Below are 25797 nucleotides of genomic sequence, written 5' to 3'. Positions count from 1 at the left end.
TAGCCCTGCCGACCCTGCGCAAAGCGGTACAACGGCAGTAGCGAAAGAAGAAGAAAGAGAAGTGGATAGGGTTACTTCCCAAGTGTTTGACTCACATTACATGTAATGAATAAGGGCACTTGTGACAAGACAAAACGCCAATACGCTAGTCACAGTCTTGCCATACAAGACCTAACACCTTGCAGTTTAGATCAGCGACATCATTATTTATCTTTTCCTGCAATTCTTCCAAATGAATTGGCAGTGGAGACAGGAATACTCGATCTTTGACGTAATATCCTGAGGGAATCACGTGGAGTTAATTCCAGTGAAAGGAGGGGGGGGGGGGGCATAGAATAAACGGAGAGTCATGACTCATCATGAGAAGCACGTCAGACCCAACACTGAAGCAGTTTGGCACTGAGGTAATCATGAATGTCTGAAAGAAAGTGTGGTGGAGCAGTGTCTTGTTGCAAAATGAAGTGTCCACTATTTTGCTGCAATGGCGACATAAGCCAGTACTGCAGCATGACCAGATACCCCCAAAACCAGTCACAGTTTCCTCCGCAAAGAAAAATGGTACATAGACTTTTGAAGAAGACATGGCACAAAATACCTTAACTTCTGGTGAAGCATAAACGCGTTCCGCAATCTCATGCGGATGTTCTGTCAAATAAACACGCACATTATGACAACTCACTTTTCCACACCTATGAAACGTGGCATCTTCATTAAGAACCTACTTCTGTGAAAAACTGTCACCCTCCAGTAGCAAGTGTCGGAACGGAGTTCATTATCTCGAGTAGTTAGAACATTTAACAAGTGCAACTGGTACGGTTTTATATGCAGAACTAGGGTTCATGAGACTGCTTGCAATGACTGCACCCAGAATAAGAGTATATAGGTCAGATTGGGCGCTGTTTTAACATACAGTTTAAAGAACAAGTAAACCTTGCTAGCTCAGCTCATCTGAACGAAACGGGTCATTCTATATCCAATATTAAAAAAAATGCTTATTATCTTTATGGAAACAAAAGGAAATGTTTGAAATGTTTTGGAAGAAATACGTATCATGAAGGTATTAAAGCGAGTCCCAGGTTCAACTCTAAATAATCAGATTGAATTGAGACACTATTCAATTTGAATAGTAGCCAGTAGCGATTAGGATGATTTTAACATTAATTTAGTAACCATTTAATACCCAAAAACTATTCCGTTGGTAATTTTATGATATTGAGGTACTGATGATTATTTTTCATTTATACCTACAATAAACTATGGATTTTAAATTTATCTAATACGGTTCCCAGCCTTGGGTTGTTTTCCTGGTTATGATTTCCTCTTTGTAGCAGCTCGTATGTTTAGTTTGGTTGTCTCTTAGCCAACGAGCTCTTCCGCCTTCTAGTGTATTGCTAGCCTCCACGGGCTGCTTACAGCACATCAGCCGGTTGTCAATACGGCGGAAGTATGCGCATTCCGCGGGATTTTGAGTTTTACTTCATTGGCTTTATACAGTTTGTGTCTTCCGGATCTTATAATATACCCCACGTGGTGTTATACGGTAAGGTATTTTTCAGATTTCATCCATTCTCAACGTTTTGGTTCCATACTGGAATATTATTTTTGAGATAACCTGTACTGTAAGTACTTTCCCTAGACGTTACTTATTTTTAGGCATTTTATCCCTTTTCACAGTAATGTTCCGTTCATTATTAGTTTTCTCCCCTCTATTGTGTAGGCCTGGCGCATTCAGTAGTCATGCTTTGTGCTTTTTTACAATAATTTTTTCTGTGCACTCAATTTTAGTATGACAACCCACCATTGTGGCTTGACTTTTTACCGTGGATAACTTCCCGAAATCTGTGACTCTTGAATGTCGACACTACAGTTCTGTATTTCTATCATTTCAAAAATTTCATACAGTGATTTGCATTTTTGATAGATAAACCTGAGGATGTGTCTATAGTGACATGAAACCGGTAGTTGCGAATAAAGCACCTTCATACAGCTGTACGGCTTTTGGAAACACCTCAACATTCTTGCCTTATTAATTGTAATTTTTATGACGACTGGAGCGGTTATTGAGGGCTCAGTGTTGTTATTGTTACTCATAATATGAGCTGCGGATGCCCTCCCCAGAAAGTTGCCAGCATGTGACGTCGATTTCTTGGGGCTCCATACAAGTGATTCCTGCACACGCTTTGCCCCATAGCTGTACGTCCTGCAACTACGACACGGTGCTTATTACGAATTTAAACTTCGAGAGATGTTCTTTCTACTGATATATGCAGTCTGTGCGCAGCGATCTGCTGACATTCTACAGCTACTTATGAAAAATCAGTTCTATCATTGTATTCCCAGCATTTGTATGAACTGTTCTTTTTTTGTGGCTGCGACAGTGTAAATATCCAAAACACATGTCAGCGAGATTGTATGATTTCTAGGATTTGTGATCTTGCCCTGAGTAAGTAGTACTTTCGTAAATATTTGAATATGCTCATGTACAACAAAATTAGGGAAACCGAGTTAATATGTCGCGCTAAGGTCGGTGCCCGCGCTTAGAGGCACTTTAGAATAAACAGACTCGTGGTCGAACGTACTAACGAGGTGCCGTAACCAGATTTCCCAGAAACTCCGCTCAGAGGAAGAGGAGTCAAAATAATCGAACACTTGCCTCTACTTATTCGTCAATACCCGACCGTTTCCGAGAAAAGACCGTCAAAGTTTTTAAGTTAGATTGTATGCCTTTTAGCGCGTTAACAATTCCACCAAAGAAGTGGCTTAGTGGCCAACGTCGCGGCTTCACACATTCCCGTATTCGGAACCCTATCATTTATTTTATTTTTCATTTATCCACCCATGTCCGTATAAGATTACTACACGAATAGTTTCCAATGTGTATTGAAATAAAGTCGTCTGCTAAATGTATGTCTGGTGAACGAATTTAAAAAAAATGAATGGAAATTGTTTTCGGGTATATAACTACAGTGTATTTTGAATCACAGTCATTTGCAAGCGCCAGTTTTTGGAAAAAGGATCCGTTATGCGTGGTTTCTCGTGAAATTATTGCGAACGCGCAAAATCTTGAGCATTGATAGCGACGTGTCGTTTCTGAGTGAGATTCATACGAAGAAATGCCACTGTGACAAACGTGCCTACATGCGGTGCTCGTGATGTTTGGAATTTCTATGTTTCTAACATTACTACGATCGGTATCATACAAGGGAATGCACAAAATCTTTCTGAAGAATAAACGTAAGAATAAAATATAAGAACTAATGTAAGAATTGATATACGAATGAAATATAAGAATACGGTAATTTAAAAAGATTATAACCCTTGGAAAGACCATGCGCACTTTCAGAAGAGATGGTCAATGTTCAAGGTTATGACGGGAATGATCATTCGAAACAAAAATGGTTCAAATGGCTCTGAGCACTATGCGACTTAACTTCTAAGGTCATCAGTCGCCTAGAACTTAGAACTAATTAATCCTAACTAACCTAAGGACATCACACACATCCATGTCCGAGGCAGGATTCGAACCTGCGACCGTAGCGGTTTCTCGGTTCCAGACTGTATCGCCTAGAACCGCACGGCCACTCCGGACGGCTTCGAAACAAAAAAGTCAGGTAAACATGGGCTCTAAAACGCACAAAATAAGAGCTATGAGCAATTCTTGATCTCCGACACAGTGAAACACATCTCTTCTATTGCAAGCTCTTTGCATTCCTTATTTTGGGAAGTGGTAGTATGGGCCAAAACAACAACAAAAATGTCCAGTAAACATGTGCTCTAAAATGCATACCTTAAAAGTTATGAGCACTTGTTCATTAGAAGAGTTGTGTTTCAAAGTAGCGAAGATGAACAAGGGCTCATAGCTCTTAAGGCATGCATTTTAGAGCAAATGTTTACTGGACAGTTTTTCTTGTTTCGGTCCACACTACCCCTTCTCAAAATAAGGAAAGCAAAGAGCTTGCAGTAGAACAGATTTGTTTCACACGATCGAAGATCAAGAACTGCTTATAGCTCTTAAGGTATGCGTTTTAGAGTCCAAGTTCATTTGACCTTTTTGTTTCGAATGATCATTCCTGTTATGTCCCTGAATATTGAGCATCACTTATGAAACACCTTCTATACAATAAATGTATGACACATACTGTGAAAACCAGTAGTAGTCTTACAATTACTATAACGTCTTAGTGTTTCCTAATTTGATAAGAAACGTTCGTGTAGTAACCTTCTGCGGACATGGGTAGATAAATAAAAACAATGAAAATAAAACAAATAACAACAATAATCGGGTGTCATACACGGGTGAAAAAAGTAAGAAACCGCGACGCTAGCCACTGTTCCACCATTTCAGCTGAGAAAATCAATTTGTAAAACTTTGACAGTCGTTTTCTCAGACACGGTCGAGTATCTACGGATAAGTCGAGATACGTATTCTCTTATTTTGACTCCTCTTCCACTGACCGAAGTTTCTGGGAAATCAAGTTATGCCACTTGCCGTTCTCCTCGTAAGTCAGCTGTCGTGTGCGAAGCAAGAAGCGGCAGTTCAGTAGCCGTATTTGTAGTAATCCCGCTGCTGACACCTGACTATGATCCCTGACGAGCGAATGGTCAGCAGTTCACGTTTCTGGGAAGGATCGTTCTATGTATTGATAGACAAACGTATGAAGATCGTGTAGGCAATGTCTATACTGTACAACATTACGCAATTCGTCAGAGCATTTACGAACTAAACGTGTTTGTTCCAAATCGCTGCAGCTATGCGCATGAACTTTCTATTTATTTAACCAAAATTTGTAATAGATTAGTGATCAGGTTTATTTCGTTGCCTTAACTTTAAAACAGGATTTTAAAGTTGCCACAAATGTTTGTTTGTATTCAACACTGCTGTAAGTCCTGTTTTTGTCTGTCATTTCATGAGTTGCTACAGTTAAAAGAAAAGAATTAATTACTCCCGAAGAGACAAAGTTGAAGATACTGCTACTTGACAGCATTGACGCTTGAACATTATCATAAAGTCATATCATTTCGCAAAGCTGCTATCTGTTTAAGACGTATAATGCCATCTGAGATACTTTATTCTTGTAAATTACTTGAAGTTTGCTTTCAAATACTAAGTTTACTCTTGTTTGAGAGCGCGTGTGTGACAAATCTTTGCAAGTTGTTCACAATGTATCTTGCAGTGCCTCTGCTTGTTAATAGTCTTAACGTAATATTTGTTCCAGAAAAAGAAGCAGTACTATCGTTTCAAGAAATATATACGCTTCGAAAATGCGAAGGATCAAATATTATTGTGAAGAGGTAGGACTTTCAAGTGGAATATCTTAGGGTTGGCACTAACTTCTCTCTCAGCACGTGTGAGCTTCACAAGAAGCGTGAAAAAGCTAAGTACTTCGGAAACGTTCAAAAAGTCATTGTGTTATATATCTTGGGAATAGGAGTGTTTTCATTAATGTGAAGTAGTTTCGATAAGTCACCGATAGTACACATCGATACCTTGTGATTGGGAACATGATAAGTAATGTAATGTTAGTTTCAGTCATGTAGACCTACTGAAAATAAGTGATGTGTTGGTGCCATATTTAGTAACAGAACACGCAAAAAGAGATATCCAAACATTCCTTTACGCAGTGTAGTAGTCAATCAATGTTCAAGGTTATGACGGGAATGATCATTCGAAACAAAAATGGTTCAAATGGCTCTGAGCACTATGCGACTTAACTTCTGAGGTCATCAGTCGCCTAGAACATAGAACTAATTAATCCTAACTAACCTAAGGACATCACACACATCCAAATCCGAGGCAGGATTCACACATTTGCGCCCCGTATTCGGAACCCTATCATTTATTTCAATATATATATATATATATATATATATATATATATATATATATATATATATATATATCATTTATTTCAATATATCTCAATATAAACGAAAAACCTCTTAGAGGCCCAACAATGATGGTCACAAACGTTTTTCTTTAATAGTTACGTCCTTAATGGTTTAATGTTGTTTCTAATGTTCTGTGAAATCTATTAGTACTTCAAAAGCAACCCCAACTTTTTTGTTAATTTAATTTCTGACTTGACTGTTTTTGCTGCAAATTTCTAAAATTATATTATTTTTCATAATACTGTACTCTTTTTAATCTCCAAAAGTTGTGACTAAAGCAATTAAATGAAAATAATGACTTTGTAATTACTTTTCTTTATAGCATCAACAAAGGAATTTCAATATAAAGCGGGGAATAACATATCAGTAAGAACATCAGAAAACTGAGGAGAATGAAAGTAGTATATTTCTCACCAAAAGTTTGTAATTTACTTAGATCTTAAAATACGATAAGAAGGAAATATTTACAAATAATAAAGTAGATTATTAGATTCATTATTATGATGGACACTGTTCACCCATACCGAGTAATATTGTTGTTATAATTGTTCAATTTCCTCTCATTTAGATTACAGTATGAGGCATTTCACGTGAACCATTGACTTAAACTTTGGAGACTGTAACGGAAATCTCACACCAGTGCATGCTGTTTTACTAACTAATATTACTGTAAAACTGCAGTGACTGAACATCTTCCCATGCTAGGTCAAAGTGTTTCTACATGAGACATTTTTATGTATTTTGTTTTAGGGACAGAAAGCGTAATGGCTTTCATCACTGTATGATCGCGATAAGAAGCCCGCGAATACAGAAATGAGTGCAAAAGATTGGTGTTGCCAACGTACAAATGAAATATTGTGACTTAAAGAATATAGAATACCAGGAATTATTTTTTCTTTTATGTACATAGACTGAAGCGGCGAATGAAAATTTGTACCAAAGCCGGGAATCGAAACCAGGTCTTCTGCTTACTAAGCAGGTGCGTTAGCCATTAAGCCACCTTGGCACAGCAGTTCACACTACTGTACGGATTACTCTGGCACGCCTCCATCCTCCATCCAAATTCTCGCTGCCGCCCCACTCTACTTTAAATTCCCCCTTATGCACGAACCAAACGGCCAAGGCTCTCCATCTTCTAGAATTGCACCTCAGCAACGAACGTAACCCCCCCATGAACCATGGACCTTGCCGTTGGTGGGGAGGCTTGCGCGCCTCAGCGATACAGATGGCCGTACCGTAGGTGCAACCACAACGGAGGGGTATCTGTTGAGAGGCCAGACAAACATGTGGTTCCTGAAGAGGGGCAGCAGCCTTTTCAGTAGTTGCAGGGGCAACAGTCTGGATGATTGACTGATCTGGCCTTGTAACATTAACCAAAACGGCCTTGCTGTGCTGGTACTGCGAACGGCTGAAAGCAAGGGGAAACTACAGTCGTAATTTTTACCGAGGACATGCAGCTCTACTGTATGATTAAATGATGATGGCGTCCTCTTGGGTAAAATATTCCGGAGGTAAAATAGTCCCCCATTAGGATCTCCGGGCGGGGACTACTCAGGAGGACATCGTTATCAGGAGAAAGAAAACTGGCGTTCTACGGATCGGAGCGTGGAATGTCAGATCCCTTAATCGGGCAGGTAGGTTAGTAAATTTAAAAAGGGAAATGGATAGGTTAAAGTTAGATATAGTGGGAATTAGTGAAGTTCGGTGGCAGGAGGAACAAGACTTTTGGTCAGGTGATTACAGGGTTATAAATACAAAATCAAATAGGGGTAATGCAGGAGTAGGTTTAATAATGAATAAAAAAATAGGAGTGCGGGTTAGCTACTACAAACAGCATAGTGAACGCATTATTGTGGCCAAGATAGACACAAAGCCCATGCCTACTACAGTAGTACAAGTTTATATGCCAACTACCTCTGCAGATGATGAAGAAATAGATGAAATGTATGACGAGATAAAAGAAATTATTCAGGTAGTGAAGGGAGACGAAAATTTAATAGTCATGGGTGACTGGAATTCGTCAGTAGGAAAAGGGAGAGAAGGAAACATAGTAGGTGAATATGGATTTGGGGGAAGGAATAAAGAGGAAGCCGCCTTGTAGAATTTTGCACAGAGCTTAACTTAATCATAGCCAACACTTGGTTCAAGAATCATAAAAGAAGGTTGTATACCTGGAAGAATCCTGGAGATACTAAAAGGTATCAGATAGATTATATAATGGTAAGACAGAGATTTAGGAACCAGGTTCTAAATTTTAAGGCATTTCCTGGGGCAGATGTGGATTCTGACCACAATCTATTGGTTATGAACTACAGATTGAAACTGAAGAAACTGCAAAAAGGTGGGAATTTAAGGAGATGGGACCTGGATAAACTGAAAGAACCAGAGGTTGTACAGAGTTTCAGGGAGAGCATAAGGGAACAATTGACAGGAATGGGGGAAAGAAATACAGTAGAAGAAGAATTGGTAGCTCTGAGGGATGAAGTAGTGAAGGCAGCAGAGGATCAAGTAGGTAAAAAGACGAGGGCTAATAGAAATCCTTGGGTAACAGAAGAAATATTGAATTTAATTGATGAAAGGAGAAAATATAAAAATGCAGTAAATGAAGCAGGCAAAAAGGAACACAAACGTCTCAAAAATGATATCGACAGGAAGTGCAAAATGGCTAAGCAGGGATGGCTGGAGGACAAATGTAAGGATGTAGAGGCTTGTCTCACTAGGGGTAAGATAGATACTGCCTACAGGAAAATTAAAGAGACCTTTGGAGAGAAGAGAACCACTTGTATGAATATCAAGAGCTCAGATGGAAACCCAGTTCTAAGCAAAGAAGGGAAGGCAGAAAGGTGGAAGAAGTATATAGAGGGTTTATACAAGGGCGATGTACTTGAGGACAATATTATGGAAATGGAAGAGGATGTAGATGAAGACGAAATGGGAGATAAGATACTGCGTGAAGAGTTTGACAGAGCACTGAATGACCTGAGTCGAAACAAGGCCCCGGGAGTAGACAACATTCCATTTGAACTACTGATGGCCTCGGGAGAGCCAGTCATGACAAAACTCTACCATCTGGTGAGCACGATGTATGAGACAGGAGAAATACCCTCAGACTTCAAGAAGAATATAATAATTCCAATCCCAAAGAAAGCAGGTGTTGACAGATGTGAAAATTACCGAACTATCAGTTTAATAAGTCACAGCTGCAAAATACTAACGCGAATTCTTTACAGACGAATGGAAAAACTAGTAGAAGCCGACCTCGGGGAAGATCAGTTTGGATTCCGTAGAAATGTTGGAACACGTGAGGCAATACTGACCTTACGACTTATCTTAGAAGAAAGATTAAGAAAAGGCAAACCTACGTTTCTAGCATTTGTAGACTTAGAGAAAGCTTTTGACAATGTTAATTGGAATACTCTCTTTCAAATTCTGAAGGTGGCAGGGGTAAAATACAGGGAGCGAAAGGCTATTTACAGTTTGTACAGAAACCAGATAGCAGTTATAAGAGTCGAGGGGCATGAAAGGGAAGCAGTGGTTGGGAAAGGAGTGAGACAGGGTTGTAGCCTCTCCCCGATGTTATTCAATCTGTATATTGAGCAAGCAGTAAAGGAAACAAAAGAAAAATTCGGAGTAGGTATTAAAATTCATGGAGAAGAAATAAAAACTTTGAGGTTCGCCGATGACATTGTAATTCTGTCAGAGACAGCAAAGGACTTGGAAGAGCAGTTGAACGGAATGGACAGTGTCTTGAAAGGAGGATATAAGATGAACATCAACAAAAGCAAAACGAGGATACTGGAATGTAGTCAAATTAAGTCGGGTGATGCTGAGGGAATTAGATTAGGAAATGAGACACTTAAAGTAGTAAAGGAGTTTTGCTATTTGGGGAGTAAAATAACCGATGATGGTCGAAGTAGAGAGGATATAAAATGTAGACTGGCAATGGCAAGGAAAGCGTTTCTCAAGAAGAGGAAATTGTTAACATCGAGTATAGATTTAAGTGTCAGGAAGTCATTTCTAAAAGAATTTGTATGGAGTGTAGCCATGTATGGAAGTGAAACATGGACGATAACTAGTTTGGACAAGAAGAGAATAGAAGCTTTCGAAATGTGGTGCTACAGAAGAATGCTGAAGATAAAGTGGGTAGATCACGTAACTAATGAGGAAGTATTGAATAGGATTGGGGAGAAGAGAAGTTTGTGGCGCAACTTGACTAGAAGAAGGGATCGGTTGGTAGGACATGTTTTGAGGCATCAAGGGATCACAAATTTAGCATTGGAGGGCAGTGTGGAGGGTAAAAATCGTAGAGGGAGACCAAGAGATGAATACACTAAGCAGATTCAGAAGGATGTAGGTTGCAGTAGATACTGGGAGATGAAGAAGCTTGCACAGGATAGAGTAGCATGGAGAGCTGCATCAAACCAGTCTCAGGACTGAAGACCACAACAACAACAACGAACGTAAAAAAGGGGGGAGGTGGGGGGGGGGAGGGTCCAGCCTGAAACCCAGATGCAGGTACTTACACAAATGTAGTGACACAATTTCAGAGACTTTACTGACCTCAAACATGTATAATTTTAGGTATATCGTTCGTGTGTAAGGTGGAATTTGAAGCAGACTTGGCCGGCTTGAGAAGTTGGAATGAGGAGAGAGACCTGCGAGGGTAATCCGTACAGTTGTGTGAACCGATGTGCCAAGGTGGCTCACTGGCAGTTAGCTGTCAGCGACGTAGCGGTGAGGATGTATGCTTAGCGTTCAGCGGCTCTGGTGGCTTACGGGAGTTTGCGATAGTTTATTACCTTTGCGCGAGCGGCAGTCGCTTACAGGAAGTTCATGGAAGTAACATGACGAACTCCTATAGGAAGAACACTATCAATGTTACGCTCAAGGCCGAATATCCACGGCCGCGAGCATTTGAAGTATAAAACTTCTTGCGTGATGGACTAAATCTAGATCCACAGGATATCATTGGTATTCTCTTTTCGATCACGACCAGTATCGTAAATGATTAACGAAGAAGCTAGCACGAAGATTATTACTGATGTTGCCCTCAAACTCCAGTTTACGCACTCAGATGGACATATCGGCACTTTTACTGTTGAACCTCCGGATTTCCCAGCTACCTTTTGAGAACCCGCCGATTCCGTTATCTCCACTCTTAAGCCGTACAGGACTGTCGTTAACCACATGGCTGTAGTGGCAGACATTTATAACGTATCCTGTACCCAGAGGAGTAAGACGAGTCACAACGAAGCATGTTCCTTCATAGCTAAACATTGCCGGTTGTCGCACAATTATCATCTACGATGGACAACTGTGCTCATGCTCAGGATACGGACAGGAGTGTCATGTTCGATCTGATTGTTTGCAATGGCAGATCACCCACATTCTATTGGGCAGAGAGATACAGTTTCCTCCTTCGATCCTACCAATTACGCATGAACAAGTGACGGCACTTACGACTCCTGGTGGTGGTAATCGGGACAGGCTACCACTGCAGACAGACCGACACGTTATTGACCGGGTACATGCCGCCCGCGCGCTGCAGAGGGAGATGCCAGATGACCCCGAATGGCAACTGCCGCCGCAGAATGAGCGGACGGATACTGATCCACGAGTCGTGCCAACACAGCCTTTCGTCTCGGAAGGTCCAGCGAAGTCGAATCTACACTCACATTCTAACATGAAGATGTACGTCCGGAAGCACCGTTTACCTCGCAAGCACTAGAAACACCGACAGACGCCGTCTGATGACTGTCTCTTGCGGACAGATTCACACGATCGTACTGATTTCGACCGTTTCGTAAATGCAACTGCTACGGAGGCGTAGACCGACCATGCTCCCCCTTTAAGGACTGAGATGACGTATTCCTCTTCTCCTGGAAACACGTTCGGAGATGGAGAGGGCGATGGAACATCGTCGCAGCCGCGAGGAACAGGTTCAGTCGTGGGTAAAGCAGGTGGCAGACTTCGGTTTATTGGTAATATACTGGGGAAGTGCAATCAGTCCACTAAAAAGATTGCTCACAAATCACTCGTGCGACCGCTTCTAGAATATTGCTCAAGTGTGTGGGACCATAACAGATAGGACTGACAGGGGATACTGAACGTGTACAGAAAAGAGCAGCACGAGTGGTCACAGGTTCGTTTAATACGTGGGAGAGTATCACAGAGATACTGAAGAAAGTGAACTGGCTGACTCTTAAAAGACAGAGGTAAACGATCCCGAGAAATTCTATTAACAAAGCTTTAAGAACCAGCTTTAAATGATTACGGATATAATACAACCCACCTCGTATCTCTCACATAGGGATTGCGACGATAAGATTAGAATAACCACTGTACGCACAGAGGCATTCAAATAATCATGCTTCCTGCGCTCCGTACATGAGTGGAACAGGAATAAACTGTAATAACTGGTACAATGGGACGTACCACTGCCATGCACCTCACGATGGTTTGCAGAGTATAGATGTAGATGCACACAAAGGCTCTTTGGTAGACGCTGTAACGGGCGGCTGCCTGTCCCCAGTGACTCGTGGGCCGACGTCGTAGAAGACGACTCTTTAGCGGGGACAGCACTTGTAGAAGAGGGAAGATACACCATCCCCCTCCGCCCCCCCCCTCCACTTCCTGCGGACAACATGATAATACACTACTGGCCATTGAAATTGCTACACCACGAAGATGACGTGCTACAGACGCGAAATATAACCGACAGGACTAAGACGCTGTGATATGCAAATGATTAGCTTTTCAGAGCATTCACACAAGGTTGGCGCCGGTGGCGACACCTATAACGTGCTGACATGAGGGAAGTTTCCAACCGATTTCTCATACACAAACAGCAGTTGACCGGCGTTGCCTGGTGAAACGTTGTTGTGATGCCTCGTGTAAGGAGGAGAAATGGTATCGCGGCATTGCAGCTGGAGATGGTCGAGATCCAATGACTGTTAGCAGAATATGGAATCAGTGGGTTGAGGAGGGTAATACGGAACGCCGTGCTGGATCCCAACGGCCTCGTGTCACTAGCAATCGAGATGACAGGCATCTTGTCCGCATGGCTGTAACGGATCGTGCAGCCACGTCTCGATCCCTGAGTCAACAGATGGGGACGTTTGCACGAACAGTTCGACGATATTTGCAGCAGCATGGACTGTGAGCTCGGAGACCATGGCTGCGGTTACCCTTGACGCTGCGTCACAGACAGGAGCGCCTGCGATGGTGTACTCAACGACGAACCTGGGGGCATGAATGGCAAAACGTCATTTTTTCGGATGAATCCAGGTTCTGTTTATAGCATCATGGTGGTCGCATTCGTGTTTGGCGACATCGCGGTGAACGCACATTGGAAGCGTGCATTCGTCATCGCCAAACTGGTGTATCACCCGCCGTGATGGTATGGGGTGCAACTGGTTACACGTCTCGGTCACCTCTTGTTCGCATTGACGGAACTTTGAACAGTGGTCGTTCCATTTCAGATGTGTTGCGACCAGTGGCTCTACCCTTCATTCGAAACCCTACATTTCAGCAGGATAATGCACGACCGCATGTTGCAGGTCCTGTACGGGACTTTCTGGATACATGAAATGTTCGACTGCTGCCCTGGCCAGCACATTCTCCAGATCCCTCACCAATAGAAAACGTCTCGTCAATGGTGGCCGAGCAACTGGCTCGTCACAATACGCCAGTCACTACTCTTGATGAACTGTGGTATCGTGTTGAAGCTGCATGGGCAGCTGTACCTGTACACGCCATCCAAGCTCTCTATGACGCAATGCCCTGGCGTATCAAGGCCGTTATTAGGGCCAGAGGTGGTTGTTCTGGGTGCTGATTTTTTCAGGATCTATGCAGCCAAATTGCGAGAAAATGTAATCACATGTCAGTTCTAGTATAATATATTTATCCAATGAATACCCGTTTATCATCTTCATTTCTTCTTGGCGTAGCAATTTTAATGGCCAGTTGTGGAGAAACGACCAGGTGGCGTTGGGATGACCGCAGTCGTCGCCACTGCTTACGCTGATGACAGCCACTGTCTTAAGAGGCCGAACGACAGTCATATCGATTCGTGACTATCAACATCAATACCATCTGGTCGCGCAAGAATCTGTCATTGCTGCGCGACACACTTTATGCGGGCGATACTGACGTCACCTAACTGCAAGAGGTATACCGTCTTGGTTTTCTGGTATTCTCTGGATACATGACATGCATATCACATGAGGCGGATATGGGCAGTGGGTCGCAATACTTCTCAAAGAAGGTTCAGTAGCCACCGATGTACGTTACCTACTAAATGCCAGGTGTGTGGCACTTCCGTTCCAAGAGATGCACCTCGTCAGTGTCTACGTATCGTCGTGTGTCAGTAAGAGGGGGAACTTACGCTGTGTTTCATTGAGGAATTAACGCAATTATGCAAAGCAGAGTAGATGATGTGGTGACGGGGGGCGATTTTAATTGTACACAATCTCCCAAGGACCAATATCCTCAGCATTCACCGTGCCCAGCACGCGCTGTCATTCGCGAGCTCGCACTGATAGAGACTTGGAACATAATCTGTGCTGATGGAAGGGGTTTCACACACTTCACGAAACATTTGTTCATCAGAATGGGCAGGATGTATACCTCCCGCTCTCTCAGGGATGTGGTCACTGCAGCCGAGTTGTGCCGCAGCATTTACTGACCTCATTGCTTACATCTGTACCATTACTCTTGGAAGCCAGCGGATGCGGTGCAGCCACAGCCCTTGAAAATTTATCACCGCTCACCTGACCTCACCGGAATGTCAAGAGGTGATGGGAGGCACGTGGAAACTGTGTCTACGACACGAAGAGAATATACGTCTCTTTACAGTGGTGGTTGGTCTGTGCCAACCCGAGCCTTCCCCGCACCTTGAAGAGGTTTAGCAGGGAAGCTGCGGCGTGGAGGCGCAGAACTACAGAGTTATGCTACGCCATCCTCAGGGAATGTTCCGTTATGCCTTCATCACCGGACCACCAGGTGACTGTCAGTCGAGCAAAAGCAAAGATTGTGACTTCGATGCGTCAGCACTTGGAAGGGACTATCATTCGTACATGTCAAACTGTTTTGTTTTGTTTTGTTTTAGGGCGCAAAAGCAACTTAGGTCACACGCGCCCATGGCAAAACCTTAGAACACTAATACGAAAATGGAACTAAAACTGACTACACGTTAACCCAAATCGATGGGAAGAAAGAGAGCTGCGAACAGGACTTCCTCTTGGAGAAAGGTCCATAATATACGCCGTAGAGACAACAGAGATTCCGAACTAAAGATCAAATGTCCTTCGCCATATTGCTACGACGGATGAAAAGTAAAACCCGGACGACAGCCAGGACTTTGATCCATGAGATGACGTCGGAAGATGGCGTCCGTCAAGTCGCGCAAGGAGACTTAAGCAATGCGTACCCATTATTCTCACCTGTACACAAAGAAGAGATCTGATCCAGAGATCAGTGCTGCTGTTCCTGGTTTGATGCACGCTGCTGTTACTCCGGAACTCCAAAATGGTTTCAATGGCTCTGAGCACTATGGGACTTAACTGCTGAGGTCATCAGTCCCCTAGAACTTAGAATTACTTAAACCTAACTAACCTAAGGACCGTAGCGGTCGCGCGGTTCCAGACTGTAGCACGTAGAACCGCTTGGCCACCGAACTCCAAAAGCAACTGCTAGAACCGATGACTCAAGAAGAATTGTAGGATTCCATAGGAAAAGGGGCACCCAATAAGACACTATGAACAGGTGGGCTACCCCTCGAGTTTTATGAGACGTTCCAGAGGCTATTGGTACCCTATTGGAGTAGTATACGTCAAGAGCTCATGATGCCAGAGGTGCAACTTCGGACTGCCTTTGTGGAAGCTGGCATCATCCCTATCAGTAAACCTCGCGGAGGATCACGTATTAAGGACAACCGACCATTAACTTTGTTGAACTGTCACATAAAAATCTTCACGCGTCTAATGGCAGCTCTAATTCGGCCTACGACGTCTCGTCTCCTATCAATGAATCAGTTATCGATGTGTGATACGCACAGAAACCTGATTGCCCTCTCTAAGAGTGCCGTGTACCGGGAGTACTGGCTGCAACAGACTTTAGTCAAGTGTTTGTTCGTTCAGTCATATGTACTTAACTGCTGTTCTTCAAGAATAACGAAAATCGAAAGTGCTTGTCAACGGTAGACTGCCCACCGCGTTGTAGATTCGCGGCTCTTTTAGACAGGAATGCCCCTTATCGACGGTACTCTACGTTTTAGCATTGGAGCCTTTGTTGTGAGGTCTGCAACGAGATTCTCTCTTGGGGGTTTCGTTTTTAGGTGAACTGCCTATGTAGATGATCTGACGTTAACTCTTCGCGTTGAAAATGATTTCCGCAGAGCCACTCATGGGGAGCCATATAAATCTACGAAGTCGGTGGCCTTAAATATTGGCACTGGGATGACAAAAGCAAACGTGGCCCCGCTCAGGCTGCGCGATAAAATCCGTTGCCTGGGCATCGACTTCACGGACGACATTTCACGCACGACGACCCTTATTATCGGAGCCACTTGCTACAAATACGTGCTGGACCTGTAGATCATCGTCTCCGTGCTTTGGACCATCATCGACGGACAGCATTTATTAATGTCAATCAGGACTCACGAATTCCGCATGTAGCACAAACGCTACCGATGCCTAAAAACAGCTCGGAGTATGATGGCTGCGCTCGGTCAGCGCTGGAATGATATTTAAGGTTCGTTACGACACCCTTACTCCTCCTAAAGAACGTGGTGGACTTTGCCTTGTCAATGTTCGTGATCGACCAGTGTCTCTGTATGTTGGAATGCAACTCAAGCTTTGACTTCGATGCCCGACCAGCTTCATGGGCTTTCTGATGGAGGCTCTGGCACAATCTTCCCTTGACCCTCCGGTGAAGTTACTGAGATGTCGGTGCCATTTTCCTACTTTGGAAGGTTTTTATCTGGAGTACAGCTACCTACGGAACGTTCTCTCTGTCTCTCGCTTACCAACGGCCAGTGACATTTACCGCACCCTACTTTGCCTAATGTCGTCGAACTGACATATCCTACCGTGTATTGGAAGTTAGTACGGTGCACTGCCAACGAGGTAGCGCTAGATTCAGAAGTACGTTCAACTTGGTACGTGATGGTGGACAAAGAAACAGATTACTCGAGACAGACTCCATAGGATTCATCTTGCCGATTCACCTTTATGTGTGAATTGCAATGTTCGGGATAAAGAAGAACACTGGGTACATTGTGAGCCGGCGGAAGAGATATAGTACTTTGTGCGTCATATTTTGTCACCCACTTACTTCGATTCCCGCACTCTGCTCTACCCGGACGCTGTTTATTTCCCGAGGGCGAAATACAACGTTGTCACGTTGATCAGAGTTCACCCGACTCGTTATTTGTTTGGAGGTGGTGTCATAGGACTCACGGATTATTGGAACTATTTAAACGATTGTCATTGTGCTATTGTGAAGAACTCTAAGTACAGCCAACACTTTTCGAAATTTTGCGGAGCATATCCGCTCCGTAGCTGGATCATTCATGGCAGAAGGTAAATTTGATACATTCATACAGAGGAGATGGAACAGATAACGTTAGTTACGTGACAGATCGAGAAAACATGCCATGAAGATGGATCGGTGGCGTCCGTGGAATATCGACGCGGGAAGTGCGTGTTCGAGAAGTGATACTTTGTGTTTATGTACTTTCTTTTTCAAGCCAGTAGTACATAGCCCTTCCTCTTTTAAAATCTTGGCGACGGAGACAATTTATGGAAATTGCGGATTTATTCGTTTGTCAATAAATAAATGAATACTCTCCTGCGGCCATTTACTCCTTCCATATGAGATAACGTGGTCAGGCCTCGTAAAATGACACCTGCGCATTTTGCCCACGGAACCATCCAATTTTTCTTTTTTTCTTTAATAAAAAAGTGGTCAGAGCATTTAAAAAAAGTAAAAAAAATGTTGCTAACACGCCTGCCTAGTAAGCAAGAGACCTGGGTTCGATTCCTGGTTTCCGTACAAATTTTTACTCGCCGATTCAGTCTATATACATAAAATCATATCTTAATGAGATCAGTAAACTCCCTGAAATTATGTCATTTCATTTGTAATTCTTTTTCCTGCTGATATGGTCACACCGCTGCGTAATGTAACACCAGGTTCCAGACAAAACTGCTAACATGAAGAAGACTGTTGCTCGTTCCTTGACATGGCTGATTATGAATTCAGTGCCTGCAAGACATGGCCCATTCTGCTGCACAACCAAGACCTCAGTGGTTTGTAACACGAATACACTGCCGATTTCGAAGGATATTCTTGTTTCACCTAATAGTAACAAAACTGTAATTTAAACTGACAATTTTAATTCGTTTTAGTAAATTTTGTGACGGTCGATTTTGATAGCAGACGATAATGACTTCAATGTGTAAGTTTAATTCATTTCCTGTATGATTATGACAATTATAAATGATCTCAAATTCAGACAAAATGAGTGTTAGGCGTAAGTAAGTACTGTAGGCAATATGGACACAACATTAGCGTTAGCAGAATACGTATTAATAACAGTCAGAAAAATAAAGGTAACGGAAGTACACTTCGATCCTGTGAGAATAGTAAAGTCGTGTGGCATAATTGATTGCGAGGTGGTTCAGCCGCTGAACACAAAATGTTTTCTTCCTTGGAGTACTATGGCACCTTTCCTTTACGAAATGAACGTAGTATGTCTGTTCAAGAAAGACGAACAAAGCTTAGGGTTTAACGTTCTGTCAACGACAGGTTCTTACTTTGGAAGGGTGAGGAAGGATATAGACCGCATCCCTTTCCAAGGAACCATCCCGGTATTTGTCAAAGCAATGCAGGAAACCACTATATCTGTTCAGTGTAGCTGATTATGAGGAGTGATTATCGACTTATCTCATCAAATAATGCAAAAGGGACTGTGTCATATGCCTACACTCTGAGACACTGCGGAGACTTTCGAACGGAATCCAGGACATTCGCATCAAGTTTCATTATCGCAAACTGTACGTCAGTACATCTAACGTTGGCAGCCAAAAACTAGCTATGAAAATATCATACCCCACGTGGATTGGAACTGAATATCTTCCAGTCGAATGCCAACGGACAAGCGTGAATTGGTTGCACCAAATACGAAAGTGAGTAGTTAAGAACTAACAGAATTAATAATGATTGTTGCAGTTGCAATCTCCATCATTACTCAGAAAGGTAGTTATTGTTGTATTAGTACCGAACAGTAGCAGATGATACAGCTCAATGAAAGAAAAATAAGAATAGATAATACATAGGGAAAACTCCCTACGTTTCTTGTGACAAGAAACAACATATTCGCCAGGGAGTGTAGAGTATTACCACGAATAATTGTATGTAGAGTAGCGTCCAATGAGCAACTGGAAAGTTTTATTGGCAGTGTTAAGAGTAAGTTAAATAATCAAAATTAATATGATATGTACAAAGTTACGTTAATACTAGCTGACAAACTAGACGTTACCCACGTGTTTACTTATTCCTGTGTTCTGTTAGTCAATCTGTTCCTTCCCCTTCTCTCTGTCCATCTTATTCTTCCCCTTCTCTCTGTCTATCTCCTCTTGCCCCATGTCTCTGTCCATCTCCTTCCCCCTGTGTCTATCTACCTTCTCCTCCTCCCTCTCTCTACCCGTGCACTCTCTCTTCATCCACATCAGTTCCCTCCTTACCTATCACCCTGTCATTGTCCATCACTTACACTCCTCCCTCTCTCTGTCCATCTCCACCACTTCCCACTCTCTGTTCATCTCTTCCTGCATTTATTTCTGTCTGTCTCCTCCTCCCCCGTCTAATTCCATCTCCTCCCGTCCGTCTGTTTCTCTCCTCCCGCCCCATCTCCCTCCCTCTTCCTCCACCTGCCTTTTTCCACGCCCTCCTCTTTCCTTTCTCTGTGTTTTCCCCCCCTTCTCTCTGTCCATTTCTCTCTCCCCTGTCTCTAACTACTTCCGCTTCCTCATATCTGTGCCCACCTCCTCTTTCTCCATCTATCAATCTCCTCATCCCTCTCTCTCTCTACAGGTTATCACACTCATCCCAGTAGGAGACTGGTGGTTGTTACCTCTCCATTATTTCTTTCCAATTTGTAAACAATACGTGTACCAAATAGGATTGAAATTGTTCCAGGAGCCAAGGATGAGCTTCTTACTTGTGGCTTTGCTCGCATACGCACGTGTCACGTATACACACATCAAAAAACGTTTTGCATCACCTCGGTTCTCGGAACCTGTACAGAAAATTGGAATAGAGATCAACATAAACATCGTTTCTGCCCTTTTTAATTCTCATGAAAACCACACATTGCATGTTGTACCACCACATAACGAGACCTTCAGAGGTGGTGATCAGATTAACTGTACACACCGGTACCTCTAATACCCAGTAGCAACTCCTCTTGCATTGATGCATGCCTGTATTCGTCGAGGCATACTATCCACAAGTTCATCAAGGCACTGTTGGTCAAGATTGTCCCACTCCTCAACGATGATTCGGTGTAGATCCCTTAGAGTGGTTGGTGGGTCTAGTCGTCCATAAACAGCCCTTTCCAATCTATCCCAGGCATGTTCGACACGGTTCATGTCTGGAGAACATGCTGGCCACTCTTGTCGAGCAATATCGTTATCCTGAAGGAAGTCATTCACATTCACAAGATGTGCACGATGAGGGAGCGAATTATCGTCCATGAAGACGAATGCCCCGCCAATATGCTGACGATATGGTTGCACTATCGATCGGAGGATGGCATTCAAGTATTGTACAACCGTTACGGCGCCTTCCATGAACACCAGCGGCGTACGTCGGCCCCACATAATGCCACCCCAAAACGGCAGGGAACCTCCACCTTGCTGCACTTGCTGGACAGTGTGTCTAAGGCGTTTAGCCTGACCGCCTCCAAACACGTCTCCGATGATTGTCTGGCTGAAGGCATAAGCGACACTCATCGGTGACGAGAACGTGATGCCAATACTGAGCGTTCCAATCGCCATGTTGTTGAGCCCATCTGTACCGTGCTGCATGGTGTCGTGGTTGCAAAGATGGACGTAGCCATGGACGTTGGTAATAAAGTTGCACATCATGCAGCCTACTGCGCACAGTTTGAGTCGTAACACGACATCTTGTGGCTGCACGGAAAGCATTATTCAACATGGTGACGTTATTGTCAGGGTTCCTCCGAGCCATAATCCTTAGGTAGCGGTCATTCACTGCCGTAGTAGCCCTTGGGCAGCCTGAGCGAGGCATGTCATCGACAGTTCCTGTCCGTCTGTATGTCCTCCACGTCCGAAGAACTTCGCTTTGGTTCACTCCGAGACGCCTGGACACTTCCCTTGTTGAGAGCCCTTCCTGGCACAAAGTAACAATGCGGACGCGATCGAACAGCGGTATTGACCGTCTAGGCATGGTTGAACTACAGACACTAGCTGTGTACCTCCTTTCCGGTGGAATGACTGGAACTGATTGGCTGTCGGACCCCCTCCGTTTAATAGGAGCTGCTCGTGCATGGTTGTTTACATCTTTGGGTGGGTTTAGTGATGTCTCTGAACAGTCAAAGGGACTGTGGCTGTGATACATTACCCACAGTCAACGTCCACTTAAGGAGTTCTGGGAATTGGGGTGATGCAAAACAATATACTTCACGCGATTTGTACACATGTCACCGGTATGTCCATGGAATTTCGCCCTGTAGTTTCATTTTCACGCAGTTTAGTGGTTATGACGTCATATCCGCTGAACCATGTGTCGTATAAAGATATATTTTTGTAGGTACATTCAGCCGCAAATGTGGATACTGTCTGCGAAAAATGTTGTGAATAGAGGTAGCAGTAACGGAGCAATAAATTTAAAGGTCTTGCATGATTTGCTAGTTATTCACACATTCAGTGCTTTTGACGTCGTATCTTCTGAACAAAGTATTGCACAATGATGTAATTTTTCTGGTTCATTCAGTGGTATATGTGAATACTGTCTGTGAAATGTGTCACGAATAAGTCGGTAGTAAAGGAGTAATAAACTAAAAGTCATGCTTCATGTAGAACTTTTACTCCATGAACAACGAAAATGTAGTAAGTGACAAACTTTCTTCCTTTCATCATTTGCGGGTGCAGTTAGCGAGAAAAAGTTTCGTAAAGGCTTGAAATTATGCGTAATGTTTGTTGCAAGTCCCTGAGTGCTCTCATTCTCAAATACTCGGTAACTTAAGCATGAGTATTCTGGAGTCATGGGCCACTCTGCTTTTTCATTCCCACTCCCGCCCCTTTGACAGGTGGATGAGTTTTACTCCACTCTGGTTCTGTCTAGACGGTAGACGTAATGTGCACCAAGTTTGGTTGAAATCGGTGCAGTAGTTTAGGAGGAATACATACGTACGTACATCCATTTTTATAATTAGTATGGTTTAGTGCATAGTTCAGGCACAGTAAATTGGAAATGATACACTTGTCTACTTTTTGAATAAATGTCAGTTTTGACAGCAACAACTAATTTTTGCTCCGCAGATATTAGATTGTAACGAATAAAAAGTTCGTTATATAGTGGTTCATTCGAAGTTCTATAGCAATTACCATTGTGACGGCACTTCATTGAGAATACTGCAGTATGCAGTAGTGTTAATGTGCGGTACACAATGTGTGTGTCGTCCTTGTAAGGAAATCGTCTTCCATTGCCTCATTGTACCTGTGGACAATAGAAAAGCCACATGCCTCTCAATCATCGACTTAAAATGTCTTCTCTTCAGATATTTCTGGGGTTTTATTTCAGGCAGTGTTAATCGCAAACCGGCAACATATAACTGCATGAACTTACGTATGCGAAACTGGACGATTTACATCTTGTGTAGAAGTGTCGGGAATGTAATCGAGGATCAGTACAACTTCGCTAAGAAGAGCTTTTCCTGTAGCGACGCCTACATCATCTCAATAGGTTTGCACCTTTGCGACGAGCAGGATCCTTTGTTTGGATAGAGTATGTGTTAAATGCGATTGGTCACGATTACTCCTCAAGTTGACAGCACGTCGCATGAGTTCTGAACGTGTGAGAAACCACTATATTGAGAATATTGCAAGAAAGACTAAATCCACATCATATCATAAGAAACAATCACCTCATTTAACGGAATTCCTACAAAGAGCGGAGTTTTCGTGTTTTCGCAAGTGCAGAAAACAGATTTACTTTCTACGTATTTTACGCAGAGGAGGCCACTCAATTAAACTCAAGCTCTTTTACTATTTCTGAGAGAACTACAATGTAATCGGCAAACCTTAATTTTTTTATTTCTTCTTCGAGAACTTTAATTCCCTTTACAGAAGTTCTCCTTAGTTTACTTTCCCACTTGCTGAATTTACAGACTGAACGTTATGATGATAAATAATGACACGATGCCCTGCCGTAAAGTGACAACATAAGTGGGCTGTAATTAGCGGAAGGGGCGTTACAAGAAATGGGAATTCCTGTAATAGAGGCAAAAGACAATCCAACCACAGCTGCAGTGCTGATCAGGTGAAAGGATGAAACGTCAGCCAATGTACGAGGGTTACTTTGTACTGACCTTTAGTAGGAGTCAAGCGTAGGTTCTTGCAGGTTTACGAGTTACTGCGTGACTTTCAGAACACGGAGCTGCGAGGGCAGAGGTCTGGCATTTGTGTGGTGCTTGAAGACTGGGCTCCAGAAGAACGGACGGACTTTCAATTCAGGTAAGCAGAGTGAGAGTCAGGCTACGCTTACGTTTATTTTCCCTGGCGGCATCTAGACATCTAGGAGGACTGGTTGCGTTTAGTCAAAGGACTTGAGACTTTTTTTTGTTGGAGCACTGTGTAAATGAGTAATTTTAATGACAAGCTGAGAGAGATACTGGAAACCAAATCACGAACAACCTTAATTTAAAACCTTCAAGAATGTGGTAAAGGAACTATGACGGTAAGGTCGCTGGCCTCATATTTACGATTTGTCACCTGAGATTCGCGAAAGAACGAAACTTTAGTGTACGAACCTAAGTTGAGGTACGATCCATTTCACAATGGAAAAAACGGCCAGATAGGTTTGAGGTCAGTACTTGTATTACCGTGTCGTCTGAGCTGTGTCTGGACTAGGATTTTAGGGGCAAAAATGTGTAACGCCACGTGTCGGGACATTGTGTATGCTCCTGCACTAACACTCATACAAAGAAAAACACTAACAATAATAAAGTAATGTCATAACAGATTCAGAAACCTTTGGTAATGAAAAACGTACGTAGGCAGCCTCGTCGGCACGGAAGGCGTGACCATCTTACTTCAGGTTCGCAAACTGACAGCGCCAGCCATGCGGTCATATTCCACTACGACAAACCAGTTTGCAGCCTTGATCGGTAACTTGTGGATCAGTACTCTGTCTGTGGTTTAACGGAACTTCGTCAAACATTATCCATTTACCACAGAACTCGCGTTTGTACAGTCCAAGTATCTTTGTGTCAAACTATGTGGTTTTTGCTCACCTTAGCTAAAATCTTTGCACAACTAGTGTCCTGTATGGCTTAACGGCAGTGGAGGCTGCCCTCGGCTACGAATATTGTGTATAGTTTTAGAATACACCTGTAAAATAAGCTGAAACAGAAATCGCAAAAGCATTTGGTTTCGATGACGCCGCCGCACATTTTAAAACAGCTGCTTTGCCACGGATTTTGTGGTATGGTACATAACGTAGAAAAGAAGAAAACAATTTAATTGCAAACTGTTGGCACTATTTTTTGTATGAGAACCAGAGTACTGATTGAACAGATCTTACTCAACTACTTTTTTAACGTAATAAAGGACGACTTCCAGTACATGAAGAGTTACTCGCTTTAGTTTCGATGCTCAGAACAACGCTTTTGGATCTTTTAATGCAGTTAAAAAGTACGTTGACAGAATCAGTGGTTTTAAAAAATGCTTTGCAATTTTTACTTATGGTGCACAAGTTATGGTCGGTAGGTAAAATGGTTACGTTGGTCGATTATGAAACGACGGAACAGTTTAATTTTCGTTGCATTATTCAGGAAGTACCAAGTGAGAAAAGACGGACTGACGCTCGCAATGAAAGGCGTAAGGAAAACTACGAATACATTACCTGAGAAAATCGAACTCTACCTCATCGATAATTTAAACAATTTTTGTAAGAAGTTAACACGGTATATGGAGATACACTTCTCCTTTCCGAAAACCGTTGGTTGAGTACAGGGAAATGTGTAACTAATTTTTTTTGCTCTTACACTGTAAGAACACAACTTTTCAAGTTTCTGAAGAGAGGAGAAGAATCAGATAACACGGAATTAGAAGATGAGCTGACTGATTAACATCTGACAGAATCTGCATTTGTAATAGAGTTTACAAATCAGTTACAGAATGTGAATTAACGTCTGTAACGAAAGGAAGACACTATTTGCGATATGTTCACGGATATTAATGGCTTTGCCGGCCACGGTAGCCGAGCGGTTCTAGGCGCTCAGTCCGGAACCGCGCGACTACTACGGTCGCAGGTTCGAATATTGCCTCGGGCATGGATGTGTGTGATGTCCTTAGGTTAGTTAGGTTTAAGTAGTTCTAAGTCTAGGGGACTGATGACCACAGATGTTAAGTCCCATAGTGCTCAGAGCCATTTGAACCATATTAATGGCGATATTTGTAAACTGACGTTGTTCAAATTACAACTAAACAAGAGAAATTTTTATTATTTCCAGAGTTGCTATGAATTTAAACAAGAATACGCGAAGGTAAACTTTTCAAGTTTTACTTCCATTATTGGTGAAACCTCCAATGAGTTTCATGGTTGTTTTCTGTTTTATAGAGCCGAATATCATTTTGTTTCATAATCCAATGAATATCA

General features: G+C 42.8%; 1 protein-coding gene across 2 annotated transcripts in view; it reads right to left on the bottom strand.

Annotated features, from left to right (window-relative positions):
* Nucleotides 1-25797, bottom strand: part of LOC126146628 (alpha-(1,3)-fucosyltransferase 7-like) — a 389818-nt gene that overhangs the window by 45628 nt on the left and 318393 nt on the right. The window lies entirely within an intron of this gene.

Source organism: Schistocerca cancellata, chromosome 2, assembly GCF_023864275.1.
Source record: "Schistocerca cancellata isolate TAMUIC-IGC-003103 chromosome 2, iqSchCanc2.1, whole genome shotgun sequence".
NCBI lineage: Eukaryota > Metazoa > Arthropoda > Insecta > Orthoptera > Acrididae > Schistocerca > Schistocerca cancellata.
The sequence above is the reverse complement of the archived record's forward strand: the minus strand, read 5'-3'. Positions and strand labels throughout refer to the sequence as shown.